Below are 17,726 nucleotides of genomic sequence, written 5' to 3' on the forward strand. Positions count from 1 at the left end.
TTGCTGGTGTTTCCGGATGTGGAGAGTATCTTACACAAGCATTAATTAGCACGCTGGTTGCCTGTCAGGACAAGCCCAGGGGTGGTATTATTTGCATTTTGTCAATCAATGCCTCTTTGGGGTTATAACGACTCAGACCCAAGGAATGACTCAGAAAGCCAGGGGCCCACGTCGTTCTGCCCTGGACTTGGCCCCACAGCACAGCAGCGTGTGACTCCATTGGCCCAGCCTCTCACCTAGCTTTCGGTTTTCCTCTCTTACGGTGTCATAGGTGGAACAGTCGGCAATCCAGAGTCCTCAGCCCAGCTTCTCAGTCTTTTCACCTTTAGTTCTTGCTCAACTGGGGGCCGAGGACAACGGTTCATGAGTCATAGGCCCTACATCCTGGCAAGTAATCATTTTCCCACAGCAAGTGATGATTTATGCTGGGAAGGGGCAAAGAATGTTGAGTGGCTTTTTTTTTTTTTTTTTTCCATCCAGCCTTTGTGCTAACAGAGGGTTGGCTGGGAATGCTCTGGCTCCACTCGCAAGGCCATCTAAAACACTGTCTTAAGAATATTTTCACTTTCTGAGTGTGGGGTCCTTACACATACGGTATCCACAGAGAACTGGAATGTGATAATCCCATCATATGCGCTGTTAAAAAAAAACAAATACAACTTTGAAATGTTTTCCCTTCGGCACATGAGGACTAGGAAAGCCTCACAGAAGTTGAGAACTGGAGAAGCGCCCAGGCCCGACCCATTTTATAGAGGAGAATGCAGAGACTCGGGGAAGTTGCCTGACTTACCCCTTTCCACAAAACGGCTTAGGGACGGACATATCAGGGCTGCAATTGGCTAGTTTTAAGCTGCTACCTTATCTGACGTTAAGATTACCTGTACCACATCCCTAAGGAAAAGTCTAGGTATAAAGAAAACTGTGACTTGTGCGGTGAGTCACCTCAATTAGTGGCAGAAGAGTCAAGGGGAGAAGCATGATCCCTGGGATCAGATGGGCCTCGGTTTGAATCTTGGCCCTGGACCTGGTGATGGTGGCTAATTTCCCACTTAATTCCCCTGAGTGTGTTTTCTCACCCTTACAGATGAGAATAGGGTTAATAATGTCTCTGTGACGTTTCCTTCTGGATGGACAAGGGGCAATGCACGCAGGGCCCAAGCACAGAGCAGGCCGCCGGGCACCCAGGCCCTGCTTCGTGTTTACCCCCCAGCGCTGTGGCTCTTGCCCTCCGTGTCCCCCTTCCAGCGAGCTTTGGGGCGGGCCTGTCAGGCTCGGCAGGGCCCAGTTTGTTTTCTCAAGCCAGGCTGAATTTCTTTTCCTTTGTGATTTGCATTTGAGTTGTCTCATTTCCCTGAAACGCTGTCACAAGCCAGGAGGCTGTTGCAGAACATGATCTGAAACCTCACGGGCCAGGGAAAGTCCCCTCCCGAAGAGGCTCCTACCCGCCCTTGGGCTTCCCACGTCCCTTTCAAATGGCACAGTCAGCCCGTCAGCCAAGTGTCTGGCCAAGACAAGGACCTTCCCCAAGAGTCCTGCGGGCAGTCTGAGGACAGTGGCAAAGGGAGGGCCTGGCCACCTCTGCTCCCAGGGTCTCCACTGTCACGGTGTCTCCAAATTCCTCTGGCTTCCCCCGAAAGGCTTTTGTTGTTGCTTCTCTTGCCTTTGGTCTCTGTGTCACCTTTCTCCTCCCACCAGGGCCAACTCTCAAAACCTCCAATGGAAATTTAGAGGCTTCTGTGGTTCTTAGGGGGTTATTGGATCTCTGCATTTTCTGTGTCCTCACTTCCTTTATAGCTCACAGGGATTTCCTAAGAAGCCTCTTCCTTCTCTGCCCAGTAGTTTGGGCCAGCTCCCCGCCCCCCACCCTGACGGGGGATTGCCACTTAGGGGCAAAGGCCTTCTTCTTCTTTTTTAAACATAGCTCCGGAAATACATGCCTTATGTTCATGCAGGTCTTGCAGTGGAAAAAAAGAATCTCCGGCCATTCTTTATTTTAAGTATTATGTACATATGGTGATAAAACAGAGTGTATTTAATCAGATGGATTTGTCTTTTTACCCCAAATGTGTGTGTGTGTGTGTGTGTGTGTGTGTGTATTTTCTCCCCAGTGGCCTACTTTCTATTTTGTCACCAGACAATTTTCCCACTTGAGGATATGTTGCAACACGAATGAATTATCTGCAGTAGTTTAAAAAAAAATAGCAATTTATGCCAATATTTTGAAAATACTTTAAATAACAGTAAACATGATACATGAATTTTTTGAAAAGAGAAAATAATAGGCTCTAATCTCGTCCTTTTCATCTAATGACTGATTTCATTTTCAAATATTAACTTTCGTTTTCTTATTCACTTACTATTTATGTGTTATGATTGCTTAGGGTAGGCTTTAAAAAATTTGTGCTATAAAAGTGAAACTAGATGTTGCCTCAAATTTATTGCAACAGGTCTGCCCACTTCTCTAACTTTATGTACACTCTCCTCTCAGACCTATAACACACCAAGTTAGGATGAAGATAAGATTCTCCTGTCCTGGGGATTGCTCCCCTGTGAGGCCCTGGAATCAAACTCCATTTTTGGTGCTTCTCTTCCTTTTAAGAATGAAAGAGAAAGATTCCAAAGACACAGGGAAATCTTTATTTTGTTTATTTCACAAACGTCCAGTGAGTATGGAGTATAACTATGTTGATTGGGATAGAGTTTATACCATCACTCTGGCTTGGTGAATATGGGAGTGAAAGTGATGAAGGAAACTCAATTGTTGGTTTGGTAATTCTGCAAGTGGCTCAGGGCCAATCAGAATGGAAAAGTAATCTCTACAGTCATGTTCTGAAACAAGGGAAGAAGTGAATGTGGAAGTGATATAATAAAATGAGAAGGCATGGCAAGTCATGGGCTGATGGTGGGATTGAATTTGAACTTGGAGATGGGTAAAGTAATGGACCCCAAAAATAAGAGAACTAAGTTGACTCAATGACCACAAAATAGTTTAGTGTCTAGGAGCAATAAACTAGTGGCTTTGTTTGTTTGTAAAGAGTAGTTGCCCTGAATTAGCCAGATGGCCTTTCACTAAAAGGAGAGAAATTTATAGCAAACAAAAGTTGTTGTGATTTTGTCTTTTTTTCCAGATTTCTATTTAGTTTTTTTCCTTGTTGGCTTCCATTGTAGGTAGGCTACTCCACGAGGTGGCAAAGATGACCACAACACAGATTCCTTCGAGTATTTGATAAAATCTTTTATGTCTATAAAATTTTTCATAAGCACTTAGGAACACAATATAATTCTGCTTATAACTGCATAACATCACAGAACGTCTGAAGTTACATATCTTTACCTGAGAGTTCCATAGGCCTCTGCACTGTGAAGTAATGGACCAAGCCAGCACCCTGACTTTTTGGACAGGATTACTTCCCACACCTAATAGACACCCTTGTACATATTGGATACATTGAATGAATGAGTCAATCAATGAATCAACCAACCTAGCAATCAATCAAATAGCACTTTTAGGTGATCTCTTGTGCTGCAGTGTTAGGTGTTTTATATATATTGTCCTCATTCATTCTTCTAACATTATTTTGTGGATGAGGAAACTGAAGCTAAACTAGGAATAAAGTGAGCTGAACACCTAGAATTGACAAGCATGGAAAGAAGATCTGACATTCAAGGGGAGGAAGCCTACATGAGCAGGGTATTGGTCTGGGGTGTCAAGGAATGTTGTTGGATTCACTGTTGTGCATCAGCTGGTCCTAGTTCCCAGCCACAGCCATGGGGCCACCACCTTCAAGGCATTCCCAGGCCACTCTGTGTCTCCTGACCCCTGGCTACCACTTGTCAGGACCAAAAAGTACTTACTATATTTTCTTTCTAATAGCCTTTTAAAATAACACTTGGGTCTTTCATATTTTTAGCTTTCACTTTAGAACCTGCAGTCAAACAAAACCTTTTTAAAAAAAAATGGTTGAGATATATTTGCAATCTAGTTATTGGGATTCATTCACTGGGTATTTAGGAAACCCATCGGTGATTGTATATTCACCATTGGAAAATCCCAATCCCTTGAGGTTTGTCACCTCAAGTTGTTTGTCAGAAAGAATGACACAAGCTATAGGTCAGTAGTTAGAGTGATAGCAAATTGGACAGCCTGTAAGAGTGAATTTCCTCAAACTGTAAGTACTGGGTGAGCGGAGGAAAGCACTAGAAAAAATTATCATGGAGTCACAGGGTTAAGTGGAATTGGGAGATCACACTTTTTTTTTTTTTTTTTTTGAGAGAGAGAGAACGTGCAAGTCAGTGGGTGGGCGGGGCGGGGGGGGGAGGCAGAAAAAGAGAGAGTGAGTGAGAGAGAGAGAAAGAGAGAGAATTCCAAGTAGGCTCCACATCCAGCATGGAGCCCAACACAGGGCTTGATCTACAGACTCTGAGATCATGACCTGAGCAGAAATAAAGAGTTCAACACTTAACGGGCTGAGCCCTCCAGGCACCTAGTGAGATCACACATTTTAAGAATTTTTACTCTTTAAAAAAAAAAAAAAAAAAAAAAAACTTAGAGCCCATGTGAATTGGGTAATACAAAGGCACAAAAAGAACAGAAACAGAGGGAGTTGTCCTACACAGACTCCAAACTGAGAAGAATGAAATAACGGACTCTTCCTTTCAGCAGATTGTCTCATATGAGAAGAATGAGGGACAGCTGATACACAACTTTCAGCAAGAAGACATATAACTTAGGGCACCTGGGTGGCTCAGTCAGTTTAATGGCTGCCTTCAGTCCAGGTTACGATCCCAGGATTCTGGGATGGAGCTCCACATCAGGCTCCCTGCTCAATGGGGAGTCTACTTCTTCTCCATCGCTTGTGCCCTCTCAAACACTCTCTCTCTCAAATAAAGAAATAAAATCTTTAAAAAAAAAAAAAAAGACATATAGTAGGGGCACCTGGGTGGCTCAATGTTTGAGCATCTGCCTTCGGCTCAGGGCATGACCCTGGAGTCCCACATCAGGCTCCCTGCATGGAGCCTGCTTCTCCCTCTGCCTGTGTCTCTGCCTCTCTCTCTCTCATGAATAAATAAAATCTTTCAATTAAAAAAAAAGACATATAGTATATATTCTGGTTAGTTACTAGTGATTTGAATCCATGCAGATGTATCCAATGCTGACATATGTATGCATAATGTGTATTTATATGAATAGTCATAGACTTGAAGCATTTTTTCATATTGCTAAGACTTAGTACTAAGTGCCAATATGAGAAGATATTTTACTTTCTTTCCCATTAATTTTGATCAGCTTAAATCCAGCTACTTTAAGCTCCCCATAAGTTCTTGCTTTTATGAGAGGCATTACTTTTTTCTCTCTGTGTGTATATCTTTATTAACCTTATTGTTTGGGCTCTTGATAAAGGAAGATATAATACAGTGCACATTTGAGCTAAACGTTCATTTCTTCAGCAAGGATTTCTATTTAAGACCTTGTGCTAGACAAGGGTGAGAAGGGGTGTGGAGTGATGATGAAGCAAGATGGGCCAGATGATTTCAAACACCCACTGTGAATTTTACCTGATTTGGCAAAAGCGTCTTCGAAGATGTGTTTAAGGTAAGGATCTTGAGAGGGGGGGATTATCCTCATAAACCCAATGTAAGTACAGGGTTCTTATCAGAGAGGCAGGAGGTCAGAGTGAATGGTAGGAAACGTGATGATGAAAAATGAAGTTGAAGTGCTGCTCTTTGGAAATGGGGTCACAAGCCAAGGAATACAGGCCACACTAAAGTTGAAAAAGCCAAGGAAACAGACCACCCCCTAGAGCCCTCAAAAAGAACACAGCCTTCCTAACACGGATTTAGATCGAGCTCTCCAGAGCTGTAAAAGAATACGTTTGCATTGTTTTCGGTCACTTTATTTGTTACAGCAGCAATAGGAAACTAATACACCCTTTGATTCAATAAGAGGAAATCCCAGGAGACACTTAATCCAGTATATTAATATGTGAATTTTTCTGCCTATGTTACATATGTATATATAGTCATATACTTATATATGGTCAATTCAATCGTTTGGTTTTCTTGGTGTTAGCATCCAATATATCATATTAGTTTTCCTAAAAAAAAAAAATATGTATGATTCTAAGTTTAGTAGCAACTTAGAGGAGAGAATGGACAGTTTGTGAGGACATGCTGAGGGAGTCCAGGGAGCTTGGGATGGTAGGGCTTGGTGTCTCTGTATTGGTTATAAACTCTAGGCCATGTTGTGGTAACAAAAAGCCCTAAATCTTAGAGCAATAGCAGTTGCTGGGTCATTCATGCTGGGTCTACTGCATGGGTGGGTGACTCCTAGGGTAACCTTCTTCTGTGTCTTCTATCATTATGTGCTTCTATAACTGGGGCAGGCAGGAGAACACTGTAGCCTTTCACACCAACCATGACATGCTTCTGCCAAGAAGTGACACTCCTACCTCATTGGCCAAAGCAAGTCACATGACTGTATCTAATTTCAAGGACCCAAAAGTATAATCCTCACCAGTCTGAAGAGAGGAAAGCTAGCAGTACTGGTAAGCAGCATTTCCATCTACTCCATGATCCCAAATTTTTAGGGTAGAGAAGAATTTTAAATACTTTTTAAATTTTCATCTGTTCTTCCAAATATAATGATAACTCCATGCTCAAGTCCAAGGTACTCGTCTTCTTTCATAAAAATGTTTGTAAGTCTTGAATCGTCTCAGTATTATTGCAGACCCAGATTTCAGTTTAATAGTCAATGCTGAGAAAGTGCTATGATTAATGGAGCACATTTATTTTGAATACTATATTCTTTTATTTTAAGGGGCTTAAAAAAAAACACCTACAGAGAACTAGACAAAATGAATACATGCGAGCTAATAATAAAGACAGTGAGAACCCAAGTGCTGCTGAATTAAGTATTTAGCAACATTTGTAAAGAAATGGAAAGTCATATCTAATTATTTCATTGTGCTTACCTTTCCTCAGTCAGAAAGTCTTTGGCATGCAGTGCTTTTCTATAGGCATTCCACAGTGATTTAATATCAATTAATATCTACTTGCAGCAAAAGTGTTGACAGTAAGTTTTTAAATTCACAAGCTTGACATTTTGCAGTGTAATTGGGCATAAGTGAAAGAGCTTTCCAGGTTGCTGCTAAAAGCACCACAGAAAGATGTGAGGTGAATGTTAACCCTTTGCCAAGGAGGCCCGCTGCGACTTGCTGCTTCCATAGCAGATTGTTTCTAGAAAAGAAGACAAGAGGCCCTCCAACCTGTGTTAATTCATGTTACTTTTAAAGATATTTATTTATTTATTTATTTATTTATTTATTTATTTATTGAAAAGAGAAAGTGAGAGACAGAGAGATCATGGACAGTGGGGAAGAGCAGAGAATCCCTGTTGAGCAGGGAGCCCAATGCAAGGGCTGGATCCCAGGACCCCGGGATCATGACCTGAGCTGAAGGCAGATGCATAACGGACTAAGCCACCCGGGTGCCCCAACCCAGTTTTTTTATCTACAAGTTGTACCTTCAGGTTTCCCAGACTCTGGAAAGGAATTTACTTGTCCAAGCTTACACTGCTGGTGTGTGTAAAAGCTTGGATTTAGAGTCAGGTCTTTGCTCCCCCTGTTTGTGGTCTCTCTCTCTCTGACGCTCTCTCAAATAAATACATGAAATCTTAAAAATAAGTAAATAAATAAATAAATAAATAAATAAATAAATAAAGTCTCCTGGCTTGAGTTCTGTGTTTGTTTGACTCTGTCACATGTGCACCTGAATGTTGGGGGAACCAGAGCGCTGGAGCCCTAGATAGCTCGAATAGGGCCCCACCTGAGTTCCGAAGCCTACGTATCAAGGTTAGGTTTGTAAGCTCAGTATTTAAAAAGCTTACTTTCCCTGTGTTCTTCTAAGGCCCATTAGCTCTAATGTAAGATATGTTGGATCCAGGAATATGACAAAAGACTGGTGTTAGTTTATTTCCTTTGTTTCTCCTTGTGGCAAGCTAACTAGTGTCCCCAGCACCCGGTGAGAAAATTAGGCCTGTGTTCTTGATGAGAGCATTCTGCTAAAAGTGGCTTTCAAATGCCTCTTGATGGAGTTACTATTTAATTTAGGCAGTTTATTTTCTAAGAAAGAATCAACAGATTCTGTAGGCTTTCCCAGCTAAAACCTTTAGTTTTAATCACCTCCTTAAAAACACTCTCCCTAATCCACTCAGGGCAAGATAGTGGATTTCTTTGCACCCTGGTCTTTAACTTTGACATGATTAATCACTGAATATTTGAATTTACTACTTCTTTTCTTGTCTTGCTCGGGGTCTAATTGGAAAGGAATCAAACCCAGAGTCCCTTTGAATTTAGGAGTGCCAGGTAGCCTGAATAGTCAAATAAGAAATTTTAGTGTAAATACTTTTAATGGATTTTTAATGTAAATACTCTGCTAAGTATGAGATCTGGATGACCACTGTCGGTATGTATTTAATGTGCATAGAAAAACTGATACGCAACTTTCCAGAATATACCAGGAGCTTGAAATGTACTTATTACCGGTTCTATCTGAGATCAGTCAATAGATCAATAAGAAAACAAAAAACAAAAAACAAAAACAAAAACCAATCCCCAGGGAGTTAACTTAGAGATTTCTAGACCCCCATTCTGTGTGTATCTCGTGATAAAGGAGAATCTGCTCCCACTGGACGCTAGAACCATTCATATCAAACTTCTATCTACATTTTCGGCCTCACCCCACTTCATCAGGAAGTTGCCGTTTCCTGATAATTAAAATAGCCAGTAAGGTTAGGAAAGCGGAAAATCCATTTCTAGCTTTTATTATTATTATTATTTATTTTTTTAAAGATTTTATTTATTTATTCATGAGAGACACAGAGAGGCAGAGACACAGGCAGAGGGAGAAGCAGGCTCCACACAGGGAGCTGGATGTGGGACTCAATCCCAGGACCCCGGGATCTCGACCTGAGCCAAACCACTGGCCCACCCAGGCATCCCCATTTCTAGCTTTAAATACCAGGTAAGAAATATTTTTCTCTACGTATATCACACTCGTGTAGGCAAAGTGATTTCATGTAGTTTATTATTCGGGGCAGTCATTAGCAAATACTTTCCGAGCACTAACTATGTGCCAAACATTGGGCCAGATGCTGGAGATTAAGCTTTAAACAAAAGGGATAGAATCTTTGTCTTTCTGGGTGAGGCTAGTAAGAGATTCAGGAAAAAAAAAAAAAAAAAAAAAGCCAAGGATAACACAGTATGATAAATGAAATCACAGAGAGTTCATATGCTCTGGGAATGCCAATGAGTGGCCCTTCAGCTATACTTGAGGGGCTGGGAAAGGCTTCTTGGCAGAGGTGGAGCTAAAATGCAGCAGAAGCAGAGGTTATGGCAAAACTGGGGACTGGGTTGGGGGAGGCAGTGTGATATGCTGAGGAAACACACAAAAATGAGAGGTGGTATGGCACATTTGAGGTAATAAAGGCATTTAGGTGGGCTAGAAAGAAGGTTAGCGCTGGGGCTGGGTTGGCAGGGCTGGGGTCGTGCAGGAGTTTTCTAAGCTACGTTAAAGAATTTTGCTTTATCATGAAGAACAATGGGATATATTGAAAGATTTTTAGGCGCAGAGTGACATAATCACATTTATAGTTTAGAAGGGGGCACCCAGGTGGCTCAGTCGGTTCACAATCTGACTCTTGATCTCAGCTCAGGTCTCGATCTCTGGGGAGGGAGTTCAAGCCCCACACTGGGCTCCATGCTGGGCATGAGGCCTACATAAAAAAGAAAAAAAGAAAAGAAAGGAAGATTACTCTGGTTTCAGTATTAAATGGCCTGGAGGGTTTAAAACCATACTTGGAGAGGCCAGTTAGAACCGGTGGCCCATACTGTTGTGAGGGATGCTGGCACCTGATCTAGCCCAGCAACCAGTGAAGTAAAGAGGTATGTGATGGGGGTAGAGCCTACAGCTACTGATGATTGGTGGTGAGTCAAGCCAAGAGGAAAGTGTCCAGTTTAGGTAATTTTCAGAGATCAGAAACAGGAGTAGGGTCAGCTTTGAAGAAGGAAGGTGGTAATTCTGGTTTGGGTCACCTAGGGGGACATCCACATGGAGATGTCCAGTAGGCCATCAGTTACATGGCCCTACCATTCAGAGGAGAGAGCTCATCTGTGAATACAAATTGGCAGTCACAGCATGTAGACGGTAACAAAAGGTACTACGTGGAGTGAGTGCTGAGAGAGGGGTGCTGGCACCAATAACCACGGTGTGGGCCATCGGCCGGAATCCACACAGGAGACTGAGAATGAAGAGAAATAGGGAGAAAGCCAGGAAGTGCCCATTCTGCAGAATCACAGAATCTAAGAAAATCAAGATGAAGCTAAGCACAGGCCCGATAATTCATATATTTTACCATAAGAAATCAAGACAGGCCAAGGGATGTTAGGAGTCGGAGCAATAGAAGTGAAGACTTTGCTTTTAGGGTCTATGGTTGTGAGTGTGCGTGTGTGTGTTTGGTATTTACAGGAGGAAACAGAGAATGGGGGGAATATTGTCGGCAGATACCACTTCTGTTCCCTTCGCTCAGTCAGCTACGAATGTTTAGTCATTTAACATATACTTATTTAGAACTTACGTACAGAGTATTTTCCCTAGGGCAGCGGGAGATAAACAGGAAGTCCAAGCCATAGTTGCTCCCTGGGAGCCTGTGATCTAGTTAGGGATGTATCACGTGCACAGCAGCACCAATAACAAGGGCAACATATGAGGAGTACCAAGGGCTTGTGTAGAAAATAAGTTGTAAAACTCTTTTACAACTCAAGAATTTAGAGGAAGGATGTGCTAATTTTCACCATGAAGGAAAACCAGCAAGACCAGCCCAAGGGCTGGACATCTAGCTCTGCGAAGAGACTAGAATTCTGCAGGTTTTGGATTGTATAGTTTTCCAACAAGGAAGGTGGAATCCCAGGCCTGCTCCCCAACATGCCCTTTTCAGGATTATTACTCCATCTTTCCAGAAATGTCTCTGGCTTCTCAAAGAAACATTCATCCTGAGGGGAACAGTTAGTCTTTGTCTCTCCATAGTAATAGAACCAGCAGCTCAGAAAAGAAAAGCCTGGCAGTGACTTTTCCATCACCCCATCAGCCCCAAGGTCGTTCTGAGAAATCCCCAAATTTCTTGTAGGCAGAGCATATGATATATTTAGCAACAAGTTCCTCTGTGCCCTGAAGTATGCCAGAAACATAAACTTTGAAAGCTCATGGAAAATAGGAGAACTTGTGGTTTTGTTACTTGGCAACTGAGATTTGAGATGTTAAAATAGGAAATTTGCATTATTTTATAATTCTAAAACTGCAATACATGGTATTCTCTATTCTCGGGTGCGGGGAAACACTGTACACTTAGTACCCCACCGTTTCAATATCCACACTCGTTAGACTAGCGTTGCTGCTGTTCTACTGTTGTCATCCAGAGTGGATGCCTCACGGACTGGTGTCCAGGTGAAGCAGGGAGTCTAGCTAGAATTTCCCAGGAAAGCCTATATTCAGACAATGAGAAGAATTTTGCCAGCAAACTAGCAAAGTCCCTTGCTAACAAAATGGTGGTGATGGCGGTGGTAGAAAAGAACATCGGAGAGACAGAGATCAGAATAGAGGCATCACCCTGACTGGGATCGTAGTGGTGGATGTTGCATCCGCTCTACTTCGGGGAAACGTGCCGTCCCTCTTGCTGGCCAGCCCCACCTCCCTGGCTGCTGTCCCTCCACCTCTGAAGTTGCCCCTGACTCCATGCTCAATGCAGAAGAACCTATCACTTTGGCAACCCATATCCTTAAACCCTATCTTGTGACTAGCGCCCTGGCCAGAGTGAAGGAGTGATGACGGAAATGGACAGAGTGTTTGGCGTAACTTCATGGAGACAATGGCATGGAAGACACTCTTCTGTATGAATCGACTAGAAGGGTTACCTGAAACTCAAAGCTATATTAGGTGCGTTGGACACTTCTGGATTCAAGGGTGGGCCTTAGCACATCTCTGCTCCCTTTCCAGTGTTATTATATCCCCAACTACCTAGAGGAGTTTTGTTACAAGATGGATATAAAAAAAAAAAATTATTGAATGAATAGCTTAACTGAGTCAATGAGCTGTAGATAATACAAAATCGAGTGATTTTTCTAATGTTTCATGAAATTAAATTCTCACTTACGTTAATGGATTATATTTCTAGACAAAGATCTCAGATTATTGGCCATTTATAAATCACAAATCCTGCAACTTTAGGTGTGGGTATGACATTCTGTTATCTGTTAACAGAAAAAAGCTTGAACTGTCTTCAACAAAATGTTACCTAAGCATTCTTTTCATTCTAAAAGTCGACAAATCTATGAATGTAGATTATTTCTCAATCTGCTTCCATTTATAACATTCCATGGTTCTTATAAAAATATATAAAAGAAGAAACACACCCGCCGGCTCTATTCGACACCTCCTATACTGTAGGCTTTGAAAAATCATGAAAACACAATGCCAGTTCACCTTTGGTGGTAATCCAGTACCTCACCCCATCTAGAAGAAATGTTAATCATTGACTTCTGAAAAGTTGTTGCAGGCTCTCTGGTCAGAACAATTAATTAGCAATAAGGACCTACCATTTACTAACCACCTTTCAGGCGCTGTGCTAGTGCCCGCGCAGCGGCACTTTGAATATAGTTGAGAAGACAGACAAAACCCAGGAACTCATAATTACAAACTGTCAAAAATTACCAGGACAAAAAATAATGGGGCCGAGGTAGAGGTGAGCTATTTCTATCAGGAGATCAGGGAAGGTCTTTCTGGAAAGGTCTCATCTGACAGATAAGAAAGATTCAGCTATATTCAGGGCACAGGGGTAAGCATTTCAGGCAGAGAATACAGCATGAGCAAACAAATCACGATTTTAGAGCTTCTTGTATTTACAGATGAAATGATACAACACCTAGGATTTGCTTTAAAATATTCATTGAGCAGGTGGGGAAGGGGAGCTTTAGGGTTATAGACAAACAAGATTGGCCAGATAATGATGATTTTTGGAGCTAAGTGATGAGGACACAAAGATTTCTTCTGCTGTTCTTCCTTTTATGTATGTTTATAATTTTCCATAATAAAGTCTTTTTTAAAGTGTTTTTTTAGAAGCCTGTGGAACGTGTCTGATTTGTGGGTCTCGTTATTGTCTAATATTGTTGGTGGTTTTAGAATATGACCCTCTTTTACAACTCACCATTTAAAGAATATTGGAACTTTTGGTCTGAGGAGACTAGTGTTTGGAATATCTGAGCGGGAAGCTCGGCAAAGTTCCCTTCATATAAATTAATCTCTAATTAATCGATATCGAGGGGATAGCCCTCGGTATAGACTCATGTCTCACTTAGAGCCTTCACAAATTTTTATGAAGTGAGAGGAAAAGAATATTTAAAGAAATTTGACCCTGTCCGCCTTTTAATATATCAACTTTTCTGAAGTAAAATTTACATGCAATCAAGTTCACCTATTTCAAACATACAGGTTGATGACACCGTAGAACCATACCCAGATCAGTGTAATATGGCATACCTCCACCTCTCTAGAAAAGTTTCTTTGTGACACTTATGGTCAGTTCCTCCTCCACCATTTTTAGGAAACCACGAATCCAATTTCTATTATCATAGATTAATTTTGTGGGTTCTAAAGTCTCATATAATGGAATCATACCCATTCTTGGTATTGTTTCCCTTCCTTCAATATGTCTGTGTGGTTTATCCTGGCTGTAGTGTATACTAGTAATTCATTTTTTTTTTTTTAATTACTGAGTAGGGTATTCATTGTGTGACTATACCACAATTTGTTTATTTATTCACTTATCGATGGATACAGGGTGGATTCCAGGTGTGGACTATTATGAATAAAACTGCTATGAACAGTGAACATTTGTGTACAAGTCCTTTCTGTTCCATACATTTTCACTTCTCTTTAGTAAAGACTTAAAAGTGGAATTGCTGGGTTATATGGTAAGTATATTTTTAACTCTATAAGAAACTTCCAAACTGCTTTTCAAAGCCTTTGTACCACTTTACACTCTCACCAGCAACGTATGAGCATTCCATTTGCCCCCAGTCTTTGACGATATTTGATATTGCCAGTCATTTTAATTTTAGCCATTCTAGTGGGCGTAAAGTAATACCACATTACAATTTTAATCTAATTCACACTTACATTACATTTACAATCTAATTTACATTACAAGCTAGTAGTGTTGAGTACCTTTTCATGTTGAGTACTGGATATTCATATATCTTTGTGAAGAGTCTACTGAAATCTTTTACCCTTTTAAATAAGTTATATTATTTGTCTTATAATTGGGTGCTTTACATATACTGGATGTTCTCCTTTATCAGTTATATGTGTTGCAAAAATTTTCTCCCAGTCTTCCTTTTCATTTCCTGTATTTTTCTCTTGAAGAAAACAGAAGGATTTAATTTTGATAAATGCAATGAATTTTATTTTATTTTTGGTGTTATTTTTGACCTAGTGAAGAAATCTTTGCCTGACACAGTCATCACACATGTTTGGATCTATTTTCGATCTCTCTATTCTATTCCACCCCCTTGATTTTTTCACAGTAAGTCTTAAAATCAAATAGCGTAAGTTCTCCAAGTTTTTTCATCTTTTTCATAATTATTTTTTCTCTTAGATCCTTTGCATTTTCATACATATTGTTGAATCAGCTTATCAATTTCTTAAAAAAAGAGATATGCTGGGATTTTGATTGGAATTACATAAAATCTATAGATTAATGTGGTGAGAATAGAGAACAATCCTGAGTATCTCAATTCATGAACATAGTATATATTTCCATTATTCAAATCTTTATATATTTCTCTAGCAATGTCTAATCCTTTTCTGTGTCTTACTCTTGCACAGATTTCATATTTATTCCTAAGTAGTTCTGTCTTTTGATCTTATTGTAGACAGTATACTTTCGAAATTTTATTTTCCAGTTCTTTGTCTAATTTTAGTTTTTAAAAAGTCATTTCTAGCTTTAGTACTTTGAGATTAATACATTTGCAACTTAACAAATCATATCACTGACATTTACATGAGTTATTTCTCATAAAAACACAAACTGACTCTACTTTCTACTACAAACTGAGGCATCACATGAAAAATAATTTGAATCAAGCTATGCAATGCGCAAAATCCTTCCCAGCCTTTTCACTATGCCTCTCTTAGGAGAAAACTGGAGAGATGTCACCATGTTCTTATACTACCGGAAATGGGCAAGGGGTAATTTTTTTTTCCTTTATACTGAGAATACCCCTAGAAGGGAGTATAACCTAAGGAAGGATTGGAGAAAAAAAGCAGCACAACCCTTTGTCATGATTGTTCACAGAATGTGTGCTAAATGTTCCCATTGTGTTTTTCAGAACAATCTTCTTACCCCAGAGCCCAGTTCAGGGAGTCATTGTGCTTTCCCAGAAAGATCCCGATTCTCTGGGTTTAAACCTGAGCTTTGTGACTTTCCAGTTGAGTAAGTTTGATTGAGTAACTTGTTCTATAGAGGACTCACAGTGCTTTTTATTTTTTCCCCTAAAATTGAAATGGTAATAATTCTTGCTTTGATTCCTTCATGGAACTTTTTCTAAGGATCAAATGTTAAGGCTCATAAAAGCCCTTTGTAAACGGCAAATCTTTAATCAAATGTTAAGTATCAGTATGATTGGAACCTTTTCCAGTGGCTATGTGGAGCAATTTAATTACTAGTGACAGTTTGTTGATTTTTTTTCTTTTTAAACATTTGGCACAGGAAGAAGGGAGAGAAGACAGGCTTAACATACGCAGACTATCTGCTATATGTTGGGCACTTACCTATATGGCTTTTAAACTTTACTACAACCCCACGAGGCTGCGGTGGGGATGCTGAAGTAAGAATTGTTTTATTTTATTTTTTTGTTTGTTTGTTTGTTTGTTTGTTTTTGAAGTAAGAGTCATTGTCTTTTACAAATAAGAGACTGGGATTCAGAGACATTAACTTGCTCAAGGTTTCTCACGTATTAACTATCTGACTTTAAGACTTTGCATCTCCTATAACACAAACTGTCTAATTGAGAAACTAGAGAATGTTGGCAATGAGCATGCAAGGGGAGTGTGGGGATGCTTGAGTAGTGGATGCAAAACAGCTCCAAACTCAGTTGAGGGCTGCTGGATTTGCTCCCCACTTGTCCTTGTGTAACCTTGTTGGTCACCACAACCATGTAGAGTCTCCAAGTGGTGAGGCAGGCCAGACTCTTAATGCAGCTGAAATCACACATTTCAGGTTGAGGTGTTTTCATAGATTTTAAGTTTATTTACAGTGTCTGTACGGAAATTTATTTTTGGAAGCTTCAGTCAAATAGTATTCCTTAAGTATCTTTATATGCTAGTCTGGTAATGGATGCTGGGAAGAAGTCCATGGTCTAGCCCCTAGCCTCAAGAAGCTTTTTCTCTGGACACGGATACAGGACATACCCCCAGGCAGATAATTCATGATAGTTCCCAGCAATACGCAGGCAGTGCTATAGGAATCAATAGAATGTCATGCTCTAGGATACAGAAGAGGCTGAGAGCGTACGTGGGCTTCCATTGGTTGCTAAAATCTCACTTGTGCTTTGAATTGGCAGGTAAGATTCAAGAAGGAAGAAGGGAAGGGAATGAGAAGACGTGTTTTCTACTGGAAGGACCTCAGGGAGGCCATGTGGTTGGAAACGTGCTGTCAAGAGGCGGTCAAGCACAGGGTCTGGAGGGAGACTACCCACATCTGATGGCCCACCAGTGCCTATCTTTGAGATTCTGGTTCACTGATTCACTCCCTGGGTCCGTGCATGTATGTGTGCATGTATATGTACATGATGATGCACACACAATCCCCAACCATGAAAGAGGAGCAGTGATAGTGCTCATCTCCTGGGGTTACAGTGAAGAGTCAGTGAGACAGTACATGGCTAGTACGGCAGGCTTCCTGACACATAACTCACACTGATTAAAATGACAGCTGTCTTGGGCACCTGTGTGGCTCAGGTGGTTAAGTGGCTGCCTTTGGCTCAGGTCATGGTCCCGGAGTCCTGGGATCGAGCCCTTCGACTCCCTCCTCAGCAGGAGTCTGCTTCTCCCTCTCCCTCTGCCTGCTGCTCCCCCCACATGTGCTCTCTCTCTCTCTCTCTCTGCGTGTGCCAAATAAACAAATAAAATCTAAAAAAATAAAAATGATAGTTGTCTTTATTCTAACGGTCTCAGATGCCCAGCAAAGGCAAACATTTGCTCAAATTCATGAACATCACCTTCCAAATTTGTGTTTGTAACCATATCAGTTTACTCGGGCTGCCATAACCAAATACCACAGACTAAATGGTGTAAGCAACAGAAATTTATTTTCTCATAGTTGAGGCTGGAAGCTCAAGATCCAGATGTCGGCAGGTTTGGTTTATCCTGAGCCTCAGTCCGTGGCTTGCAGATGGTGTCTTCTCCCTGTGTCCTCACATGGCCTTTCCTCTGTGCACCTTTTTGTTCTCCCTCATCTCATAGGGCACCAGTCACGTTGCACGAGGGCCCCACCCATATGAACTCACTTGACCTCAATTTCCTCTTTAGAGGTCCTGTTTCCAAATACAGTCACATTCTGAGGTCCTGGGGTTTAGGGCTTCAACATTCAAATTTAGGAAGGGACACAACTCAGTGCA

At 41.0% G+C, this 17,726-nt stretch overlaps 1 long non-coding RNA gene across 4 annotated transcripts; it reads left to right on the forward strand.

Moving 5' to 3' along the window:
• The first annotated feature begins 6,513 nt into the window (after positions 1–6,513).
• LOC144316746 (uncharacterized) lies at positions 6,514–17,244 on the forward strand. 4 transcript variants are annotated; one of them, XR_013382598.1, is made up of 4 exons: positions 8,856–9,021; positions 11,853–11,988; positions 15,818–15,935; positions 16,671–17,244. It is a non-coding gene; the product is annotated as an uncharacterized LOC144316746 (long non-coding RNA). The 4 variants fall into 4 exon arrangements; XR_013382600.1 differs by lacking the exons at positions 8,856–9,021; positions 11,853–11,988 and adding an exon at positions 6,514–6,545; XR_013382599.1 differs by lacking the exon at positions 11,853–11,988 and having other exon boundaries at positions 8,859–9,021.
• Positions 17,245–17,726: the final 482 nt, after the last annotated feature.

This window comes from Canis aureus, chromosome 7 (genome assembly GCF_053574225.1).
Source record: "Canis aureus isolate CA01 chromosome 7, VMU_Caureus_v.1.0, whole genome shotgun sequence".
Lineage (NCBI taxonomy): Eukaryota > Metazoa > Chordata > Mammalia > Carnivora > Canidae > Canis > Canis aureus.